This window comes from Pinus tabuliformis, chromosome 7, assembly GCF_031772625.1.
Source record: "Pinus tabuliformis cultivar Carrire ecotype Pingquan chromosome 7, CPIR1, whole genome shotgun sequence".
Taxonomy (NCBI): domain Eukaryota; kingdom Viridiplantae; phylum Streptophyta; class Pinopsida; order Pinales; family Pinaceae; genus Pinus; species Pinus tabuliformis.
In genome coordinates, this window is record NC_142293.1 from 1756175838 (window position 1) to 1756187986 (window position 12149).

At 36.1% G+C, this 12149-nt stretch overlaps 1 pseudogene; it reads left to right on the plus strand.

The window, feature by feature from the left end:
* Positions 1-1413: 1413 nt before the first annotated feature.
* Positions 1414-7828, plus strand: LOC149255380 (uncharacterized; annotated as a pseudogene).
* The last annotated feature ends 4321 nt before the right edge of the window (positions 7829-12149 follow it).

The window sequence follows — 12149 nt, forward strand, 5'->3', positions numbered from 1 at the left end:
TTTTCTACTATTTTTAGCATGTGTTAACAGGGGTATTTTTGAGTGATTCCACTTGTAATGGAGACCTAAGACATCCTATTCAATAAATAAAAAAAATCCCCTTCCAATTTGGATTTGATTTTGTGGTCATTCGGTGAATTATATCTTCCTATAGCAAATCTCGTAACTTCTTGTAGCAGCCTGTAACTTCCTGTAGCAGCACCTCTAACTTCTTGTAGCACTCTTATAGCACATATATACTTGCCCAGAATTGCTCAAAAAGATTGGTTTTTGTCTCTTAGGCTTGAATCATGACCCTAGGCTTTAAGTAAATGGTTGAGGAAGAATAAACACCAATTAGTACATGCCTTTTCACAATGTATATTAGGCCTATTTCTTTGAATTCATGCTCTTAGGATTTCAATTATAATTTGTTGTTCTTGCCTAGGATTAATTTCTTTTCAAAGTAACATTTAAATTTATGCAATTAGTTTAGGATTTGATTTCATGACATTCACTCCATTACATCATGATAGCGAAAGAAGGACACATTGTATGTTGCACATATAGTGTTGATACCTCTTAAGTTTGCATGAACCCTGGTTGATAATTAAAGTTGGTAGTCTTGGGAGTTGCAATATTGAGGCTCATCACTTTTTGGCACCGTTTCCGGAGAGGTGTAAAAGTATGCATCGTTTTATTCCCTAGTTGATTCATTTCTTTTTACTTTATTCAAAATCAAGAAATTGCGTTCAACATATTTTATTTCAAGAACAGAAAATTGCATTGCATTAACATTCTTATTCAAAAAAAAAGTTTCTCCAACACCAACCCCACCATTTGATCACGTGGTGCAGTAAGAGCCACATCACCATTAATTTTTGCAAGTAGAGGAAGAAGAGGTGATAGAGAAGGTAGGAGAAATGGATGGAGATGATGAAAATGAAGAAGATCCTCTTGGATTTCCCATTCAAGATACTAATGTCAGTGTGCATATGAAGAACATCCCTCCATCTTTTCTTCCCAACTTCCATAGTATGAGGTCAGAGGATCCGAAAACCTTTCTATTTGAATTTGAAATTGTTTATAGATCTTATGGTTACTTACTAAACACTCAAAAGTTGAGATTGTTTCCGACCACATTGAAAGATAGAGCTCTTAAATGGTTCATGAGTTTAGGGACTAATTCAATAAGATCATGGAATGATATGCAAAATATATTTCTATAAAAATATAAAGATCATGATATTAAAAAAGAAATCTTTAGAATGAATAAAAAAGAAGATGAAAGCCTTTAGGATCTAATAGAGAGGTCCATGTATAATGTTAAGAGGGAAAAACAACATCATTTATGATCCGACATGCTAAAAACCCTCTTACTTAGAACAATTAGGGATGAGTGGATTGATCTCCTTGATCTCATGAGTAGAGGTGATGTATACCTATCATCATTTGAAGAAATATGGGAAACATGCAAGCAAATATCAAGAGGAAGGGAAAGAGTAAGTCAATGAGTGTCAACATCAGTAAGTCAAGCTAAACTTGGAAATTTGCTTGATGACTTTAAAACAAAAGTTATTAGCAATCTAAGCAAACAAGTAGAAATATTAAGAATGTAAGATGAGGGAAATGAAGATGTTGATATTTGTGTTTTCCATGCAAAATCACATGTTGTTAAATATTTCCCATCATTACCAAGGTTGAAGGAAGTTTACCAAGAGAACAATGAAGCAAGCCAATCACCAAAGTAGCTATGTTATGTAGCTCCAAGAGGACCATGGAAGCCTAGTCAACCTAGTATGATGCAAGAGCCTAATTCACAATTTCAAGCTTATGCACATCCATATAAAAGTAATTGGAACACACCCTTTCCTTGGCAACCTTGGCCATCTCAACCCCAAAACCAATGTTGGCAACAAGGTTGGAAAGAACCTTATGAGAGAAATCTGCAATATCCTCAATATCTTCCACACCTAACTCCATGCTATCCCTACCATCCACCTCCACCACAACCACAACCCCAACTAAATCCATCTCAAACATCCACTGCCACTCAACTACCTGTACCACCATTTCCAAACCCACACAAGGAAGTAGCTCAGCCCATTTACAATGTTGAGGTACAACACTTCCAAACATATCCTCTTGATCTCAATGGTATTCATCTTAGCTCAAGAAGAGTATTGAAAAAAAAGGATTCTCTTGATGCCATTGAAGGACAACATGTAGAAAAAGAAGATTCAAATGAGAATACCAAAGAATTAGGGGCTACACTTGATGAAGAGAGGACATCAGAGTTAGAGATTGAGAAAGTTCCCTCATATTTACCATCAGATCCTCCATGTGTTCAAGAGAATAATCAGTAAGAAGAAGATCTGAATTTCATGGAAGAAGAAGACATCCAAGATGATCCAAATCAGCAAGTGGACTCTTGTTCAACAATTCCTAATCTCATCTCAGTCAAAACATTTGGACTCTTACATTCAGGTACATGTCAAAGAATATGTTTCGAGCCTACACATGATTTTATCTGTCAGCAAGTTATGCAAGTGGCTCCATTGGAAGTATTCCTACACTTGAAAATAATTTTGGTTTTTTCAAGTAGATTAGGATAGGAAAAAATTTTAAAAATGAAAAATAAGAGGAAAAATTAAAATATCAGGTGAAAACCTCATTTGAGGCGCCTGTGATTGGCTCATTGATTGAAAACCTCCATGAGGTGGTCAATGGGTTGGAAAAAAGATAAAAAGGAGAAAAAAAGAAAAGATCATAGGTGAAAACCTCCTTTGAGGTGCCTAGGCAGACCTACTAGCTGAAAACCTCACTGAGGCAGTTAGTAGGCCCATGAAAAGAGAAAAAAATGAAAAAGAAAAATTATTTGCTCCATGTATATCTCTCTCATAAATGTAGGTGCTCCCTAACCTTTGCAAGCAACAAGAACACTCTAGCACAAAAAGAAAAAGTTGGTCAAAATCCTAGTCAAATGAAGTCAAACTTGGACTTTCTCCTCCTTTGTTCAGATGCTCCAAAAGGACCAAGGCCATGCCAATCCATCAACCTCATCTATTTCCACCATCCACCCATCATTCCCAATCTTTTCCCATTCATTTTCCTCATTGTCCTAAAATGCTACAAGAGGTTTTGTTTTGCTACAAGAAGCTAAAATACACAGAACAGAAAATTATTTTTATCATATCTTGAACACCGAGCATCCATTTTCCGATCTATTTAAGGGGGAGATGTATATGGATGATGGTAACATGCACAAGCAATTTCGACAAATTTCGGTGCACACTTTTCAAGAAATCGACCTCCATCACCTACAACCATTTTTTATTTTTCTCGATATACGTGCATCCATTTTACAAGTTGTTTCATGGGGAGATGCATATGGATGATGATAACATGCTCAAGCAATTTCAGCAAATTCTAGTGGATACTTTTCGAGAAATTGACTTCCATCACCTACAACCGTTTTTATTTTTTCTCTAAATTAGTGCATCCATTGGCCAAGATTTTTAATGGGTAGATGCATAGGGATGATGGCAACATGCTCACCAAATTTTAGGTCAATCTAGTCTACCATTTGAGAGATATGCATAAAATAATTTTGCTACAGGAGGTTGTCCTAAAATGCTATAGGAAGTTCTGAATTGTTACAGGATGGCCGAGAAGAAGCTACAGGAGGAAATCTGATTGGAGAAAGGGGTCAAAAGGTCATGTTTTCTTTAGGGAAGGTTGAGATAGGTCCACCATAGCCTCATCATTCATTTTCCACACCACTTGACCTCTTCTCCACTCTCATTTTCATCCCTGTCCATGAAAAATCTTCATTTTCACCCATTCTTCCATCCCTTCCACCACAAAAAAGGCCTTTGATCCTTGTCAAAAGATTACTCATGAATTATTAGTATTTTTAAAGGTATCACCTGAAGGAAATAATGATCCTAGGAGGGTTTATTTGACTGCTATAGGAAGACACACAGTCTTGTAGCAGTCTGCACAAGCCCTCTAGAACCACAATCAAAACCACTTGGAAGCACCAGAATGAAGAATTGACCAACATGAAGCATTGAGGGATCATCTCCTCGACCTTGGGAAGCCACAAAACTTCAGCAGGGCTACTACAGGGTCACTAATCATCTTAAACAACAACAGCTTGATCCACCATCAAGAAGACCTATAGTGACAACTTCAATCAGCTAAGCACATTTCCAAAGAAAAATTTCAGAGCAAAGCCAATGCATGGAGAAAAAAGCATAAGAATATGACACCTCAAGAAGCCAACAGATCAACCATTACCTTTGTTCAAGAAGCATGCAACCACCAAAGGATCATCACTAGCAGCTGTAGAGCCACCAAAGGCAGCTTCAACATTCATATCATTAGCCTCAATATCACCTGAAAAACACATCAAGGTTAAGGCTCAGGTATGCAATCCTCTAAAACTTTCCTATGAACTTATTTTAGCTTGAAAAACGTTGCAAGTGTATGATGGAAAAGATTTTTTTATATTCAAAATGAGTAGCAAAGCAACCCCAACCTTATCTAGCAAATAACTTCAACTTTCCGCCAACACACCCACATTTGTGGGAGAGGAACAAGATAAAAGTGAAGAGGACTTGAGAAAGTGGGTTGTAATCATTTAGTAGTGATGGAGGACAAGGAGTGCAAAAGGATAAATGAGGGCCAACTCAGTTAGCTCAAAGAACTTCGAGTTTATTTTGCATGTAATGAAAAAAAAAAAGAGAAAAAAATTTGAAAAAAAGGAAAAGAAAAAAAATAATGAAAAAATCAATGAAAAATAAAAATAAAATAAAAAAGGTGGACCCACCACCTCTTGGCATGCAAATATTAGTTTCTACAGGATTCAGGTTGTGTGCAGCTCATGTACTCACCACTCTCCATCATCCCAGTAGCTCAAAAATCAAATTTTGGCCTCTCTCTGGATTGCTACAGGAAGACTGTAATTGCTACAGGAAGATCATGTAGCACTACAGGAAGGTCGAGAAACTGTTATAGGAAACTAACAGAGTGCTACAGGAAGGTAAATTTCACCCAAAATAACCACTAAAGCCTTGGGGAGCAAGGAAATATTCAAAGGAAATGGCAAGGGTGCAAATAAAAGGTAAGAGGATATGATGATGGGATTACACTTGAGTTTGTAGTCAATTTACATGATCCAATTGGCCAAGACAATGAACCAAAAGCAAGGTGTTTCCCTAAAAAATAGAACTCATTACAGTTGAAGAATCACCTAAGGGAAAGAAGCAGCCTCAACCTACATTAGGGCTTCCTTGGGAAACTGAGATAGAAAAAATGCAGTAGCAAGAAGAGCAGCAAAAAGAGCATCAAATAGACCAACAAACAAAGCATGAAACATGTCAGCATACATGAAGAACAACAGGGCAAGGAGGATGGATAGGTTGCTCAGAGGATGAGCAACAATTTTAGTAGGGGGGTATGATGGGCCTCCAAATTAGACACAAATTAAGGCCCATCTAACCTTTCTTAGGCACATGAAGGCTATATTAAACCTCTCCTTCTACACTTAATAATTTTTTTTAGCTTTAATATGTTCATTAGGAAGGTTTAGAGATGATTTCATATTTGTGCCTAATATTATTTATTTTTGTAGAATATTGTGAGAATATTGGACATATTATGAAGATTTGGAGGAGGAGATAATATAGGGACTTTCTCCCTACTACAGGAGGATAAATATTAGATAATAAATAAACAAGATATTTTGAAATTATTGCACAAATTCTGGAGCTCCAATGATTGAGAAAATCTAGGAATGTGTTCCCTGACATTTAATGCAGATTCTTAGTGTTGGGAACCAGATCCACTATTTGAGGGATTTTTAAGGGGAAAGCTTCCTCCTTTCAAGGAGAATGCTTCCTCATCATCTTGTATAAGTACCAATTCAAATTTTCCTCTAGGGGTTGGTTTTTCTTAGTCCTCTTGTGGAGAAAACTTGTATTTTTGCAGCTCCACTTTCATTTCTTGCAGGGATGTAATTGCATTGATGGAAATAATGAAGTTTGGTACCATTTTTAGCTTCTAAAGCTTGGTCTCCTTCATAGGACTCTGAGTATCCTTGGACTTGTCCATCCCAGGAGCTTCAGATCCCTTTTGTATAATTTACTTTTCTTCTTTTCACTTCTTATTCACATGCATCTCGTGTTCTTGTTTTTTTTCCTATTTTTGCATTTAGTATTGATGATTTCTTGTAGTAGGATTGGGTTAAATGCTTGAAGTAAGTTTGTTTGCAGGATTAGAAGCATGATTTCATCCTTGGAACAACTTTTTAAGGTCATAGTAACCATTGAACTACATGGATTAGTTTGCTTAGTCCCAAATCTAAATTTTTGGAAGTCCCTTGTGGTAAATAGTAGTAATTTTCTGTTATTTTTTAGAACATGTTAATGAGCTTCAATTGAGTTGGTTCCACTTGAATTAGATCATAATAACATTAAATTTAATAAAAAAATTCACCCCCTTTCATTTTCACTTGATTATATTAGGCATTTGATAGATTAACTATCTCACTAGTTCTCGAATTTCTAGATTTTAGAGTAGTAATTTTCTGTTATTTTTTAGCATGTGTTAACAGTGGTATTTTTTAGTGATTCCACTTGGAATGGAGACCTAAGACATCCTATTCAAAAAAAAAATATGTCCCATCCAATTTGGATATGATTTGCTTGGTCATTCGGTGAATTATATCTTCCTGTACCATATCATGTAACTTCCTGTAGCAATTTGTAACTTCGTGTAGCAGTTTGTAACTTCTTGTAGCAGCACCTCTAACTTCCTGTAGCACTCTTCTAGCACGTATATACTTGCCCAGATTTGCTCGAAAAGTTTGGTTTTTGTCTATTTGGCTTGAATCATGACACCTAGGCTCTAAATCAATGGTCGAGGAAGAATAAACATCAATTAGAACATGCCTTTTTACAACGTAGATTAGGCCTATTTCTTTGAATTCATGCTCTTAGGATTTCAATTATTATTTGTTGTTATTGCCTAGGATTAATTTTTTTTTCAAAGTAAAATTTCCATTTATTCAATTAGTTTAGGATTTCATTTCATTACATCATGACAGCGAAAAATGACACATTGTATGTTGCACATATAGTGCTGATATCTCTTAAGTTTGTACGAACCCCAGATTGATAATTAAAGTTGGTAGTCTTTGGAGTTGCAACATTCTTGTTGCAATACTGAGGCTCATCAGTAGGAACAACCCTTTTAGACATGGTTGTGCTAATGATGAGGATGAGAGGGGTGGTCTTCAAGCAAATTCAAGAAGAATAGCTTGCAAAAAATGCAATGGTTCACATATTTGGATACATATTGATAGGACAAAAGAACAAGTTAGGTGGTGCCAGGATTCCCAATATTACCATCAAGCAAAAGGTGGATATGGATGGGTTGAACAAACATACCATGCATTTTTGTTTAGGATGCTTAGAAGGGTGGACACACCACAAGCATATGCCTATGTAGAAAGCAAAGAATATGATGCAACTGAGTGGGCTATTTACTAGAGTATGAAGTGTCCTCCAAACACACACAAGCCTATTTATAATGTCAATACTACCCATATTGGAAAATATTATTCTCGAGGTGGAACTTCAACTCACAAAGCTGGCACAAATGCTGATGTACCTACAAACCTAGATGAAAATATGACAAAAGAAGAGTTTCTTAATTGGTTTCAAAATGCAATCGCATATGGGATGTTTGACACTAGTAATGGTGTATCAGAAAATGTGGCATGATGACTAGGAATCACACCAAAAATAGCAAGAAAAAAAGAAAGGGCAAGAAACAAAGGTAAGGCATTTAATGGATTTTTTTGACACAAATATTTGTGTTATCCCGTGCATGTATGCATTTTGTGAATAAATCCCCCCTAATGTAGATCTATGGCTTCATTATTACTACAAGTATCATATGAGATTGTAACATTAAGAGTTTTTATGAAGTGAAATCAAAGCTTTCTTCCATTTTTCAAGTGCAAATTCTAGAATCAAAATCCGATATATATGAGGAATTTTATAATCTTTATTGTATTGTCTGGCTTAAGCATTCAATAAAACATAGGTTTTAAGCTAACTCGCCAAAAAAAATAGATATCCCTCTTAACTTAAACTCCATGACAGGTACTGTGCATCAGGGCTAGGATGGAGTTTAGAGACTTCCAATATTTCAGTCGATATATCGTGAAAAATGCCAAAAAAATCCTCCTATGGAAGAGTAATGTAAATTGATTATTTAGATTAGTAGTATTCATCTAGAATAAGCCAGCTGCGTACTTTGTATCCATGTGGACGACCAAGCAAATTATGTCCAAAAAATTCACCCACAGATAGTATTATGAAAATTGACACAATATATTGTCAAATCAATCCACCATCATGAAAAGCAAATTGACTAAAAAAACATTCAATACTCACCTCCCTAACTTCACATAGCAAGGCCCTACACACAGCGTGTCTAGATCTGCTCCTGGACCATGTACCTACTGACATCGAGATTTTGCTAGCAATCAATTATTAAACCAATAAAAACATAGAACTTTAAAGGAGTAAGGTTTAAGTATTTATAACAATAGTAATTTTGAACAACATTACACAAAACTAAGAAGACTGTGTGCCTCATGTAGTGGACATCTTTTGAGACTTAAATGACACTTACATTTAACAAAATTTCATCCAGTGCCATTGACTTATTGAATGACCATAGTTATAAATTGGGGTTAACTCGCAACATAAATAAGTACCACGTCAATCTGGATCTATAGTTGAGAGCATCAACCTCAACAGTTGACAGTTATTGACAATAACACTAAAGGGTGAGACTATAAATTATACAAACCCTAAAAACCATAATATTTTCTGAAAATAGATAGAAGATGAGATCAAAACAAAGCATTGTAACGAGAATCATGACAAGTATAGTAATTTACCGACATACGATAAGACCCAAATGTATAAATTTTCATAATTTTTGCTTCTTCCAACCATTATTCACCATACCCTCTTTCATGAGTTATCCTCTTGACCCTTGCTTTTGCAAGCTGGAAAATAATGAAACAATCATACTTACCCCGTGCTAAGAAAATTAACCATAACATAGCAACAATTTCCTAAATTCTTAAGACCACTTCATATTCCCTACACCAGTTTTACGGAAAAATATATAAATTCCCCTGACCTGATCAATTTGGGCCAAAACTTCCTTCCTTAAGGAACCATCCTTTGGACTCTCATAAAGCCCATCGCTCACCAAAAACTACACACAATTACCTCATATAATATAACACCCAAACACATGCAATTTTATGGAAAAGAAGGGAATTAAAAAATTAAATATAATTTAAAATAACCCTAAAAAAATTAATCAAGGGCATTTGATTTTAGTCATACCTCTTCCAATTGTTAAGTCCTGGGAAGATCAACCTCAGTGGGTATTGCCATTGATATGGGCTTTGATAACACCATATTGTCGTTCTCCTACCATCCTCAAAGATATCCCAATTACCGTCTAATCTTCAAACCCTGCAAACCCCTGAATATGAGATATACACGTTGATGGGCCTCTAAATTAGACATAAATTAAGGCTCATGCCTCTAATTTAAAACATAAATTAAGGCCTATGACCATCCTTAAACACATTAAACCTCTATTTTTGCATTAGATAATTTATTTTTAACTTTAATATATTCATTAGGAAGGTTTATGAATAATTGAATATTTGTGCCTAATATTATTTATTTTTTGTGGAATATTATGAGAATATTGGGCAGATTATGAAGAGTTGGAGGAGGAGATAATTTAGGGACTTGTTCCCTACTACTGGAGGATCAATAATAAATAATAATTCAACAAGATATTATGGAATTATGGCACAAATTGTGTAACTCCAATGATTGAGAAAATCTAGGAATGTGTTCCACTAATCAAGGGAGAAGATCCACCAATCAAGGGAGCAGATCCACTAATCAAGGCATTTCAGTGGGGAAATCTTTCTCCATCCATGGGGAATGATTCTTAATCATTTTGTATAAGTACCAAGTCAAATTTGCCTCTAGGGAATGATTGAGAAAATCTAGGAATGTGTTCCCTGCCATTTAATGCAAATTCCTATTATTGGGGACTAGATCCACTAATCAAGGGATTTTAGTGGGGAAAGCTTCCTCTATTTATGGAGAATGATTCATAATCATTTTGTATAAGTACCAAATCAAATTTGCCTCTAGGGATAGATTTTCATTAGTGTTATTGTGGAGAGAGCTTGTATTCTTGCAACTCCATTGTATTTTCTTGCAGGGATGTAATTCTATTGATGAAAATAATGAAGATTGGTGTCATGTTCAACTTCTAAATCTTGTTCTCCTCCATAGGTCTTTGATTTTCCTTGGGCTTGGCCATCCCAGGAACTTCAAAGCCCTTTTGTATCATTCTATTTCCTTCTTTGCATTACTTATTCACATGCATCTCTAGTTTTCATTTCTTTCTACTTCTGCATTTAATATTTGTAGGAATTTACAGGGTAAGTTCCTCAGACAAAACACCAAAGGACACCGCTCACAAACAGATCACAGATCAATACACCAGTACTGTTGATGTGGTTAAAACCCTCAAAGAAGGAAAGAATCCACAGCCTGAGCCAACGCAACCACTTCAGGAAATTTATTAATAAAAGAATGAAAATTTACATAAGCTTCTCTCATGAATGGTTAACCCACAAATGACCCTCCATGCTCTTTAAATAGAGATCATGGACCAATCGGGTGCTAAGCCACGGATCAAGTGTCGGTAATACTGAGGAGAGAATTAACCATCGGATCACTTCATGTCTAGAACATATCGTGACCGTCGGATTGTAAGTTACAAAAGTACAACACACTTTACCTAACTCTACACTAGACGAAGTTATACTTAACTATTTCTTGTCGGAATATCCTAACGTCCCCCCTTAAGAACAACTTGGGATAGGATTGAAGGATGTACAAATATGACACAATAGTAGAAGGAAGGAGGCACTAGAGCCTATCCCCCCTTAGTGACAACTTCCTGAACTCCAACCATAAAACGAAGTTTAGTAAACTTCGCCTCTGTGAGAGCCTTTGTAAAGATGTCTACAACTTGATCATCTGTTGAACAATATTGCACTTCAAGAACATGGTCATGAATGAGCTTTCTGATGAAGTGCATGTGTAGTTCAATGTGTTTGTTGTGCTTATGTTGGATTGTATCTTTGCATAGTTGAATGGAACTTTGATTATCACACCAAAGTGTAGTCGGATGCTGCTGCTGAAAGCCAAACTCTAACAGGATCTGACGAAGCCACAGGGCCTCCTTACTAGCTTCTACGGCACCATGATATTCTGCTTCTATTGAATAAAGAGAAATGGAACTTTGTTTCTTGCAAGCCCATGTAATAGATCATGAACCAAGAGTGAACACATAACCTGCAGTAGACCTCCGATCATCAGGGTCACCAGCCCAATCAGAATCAATGAAACCAACCAATAGAGGAGATGCTTCTGCACTGTAATGAATCCCAAACTGAATTGTACCTCGAACATAAAGAAGTATTCTTTTAGCTGCTTTCTAATGACGTTCATGTGGGTTTTGCATAAACTGAGCAATAAGGCCAACAACAAAGGAAAGGTCAGGACGAGCATGGGTCAGATATAAGAGTTTTCCTACAAGTTGACCATATAAGGTAGCATCAACTTCAGGGGAAGTACAAGTGACTGAAAGTTTGGCTCCAGACTAAAAGGGATAAGGGGCTGGCTTATAGTCTTCCATGTGAAAATGGTGTAGAAGATCATAGGAATACTTGAACTGGGAAAGGGAAATACCTTCCTTGGATTGCAAGACTTGAAGACCAAGAAAATAATGCAAGTGTCCTAAGTCTGTCATTTCAAACTTCTTTTTAAGGCTGGACTTCACATGGTTTATAAGGTTGGGATCACTACCAGTAAGGATAAGATCATCAACATAAAGAACAAGAATGATAAGAGACTTTCCCACTTTCTTGGTGTAGACAGTATTGTCATAATGACACCTAGAAAAGCTAGTTTCTAAAAGAAAGCTATCCATTTTGGCACACCAAGCTCGAGGGGTTTGCTTGAGACCATAAAGGG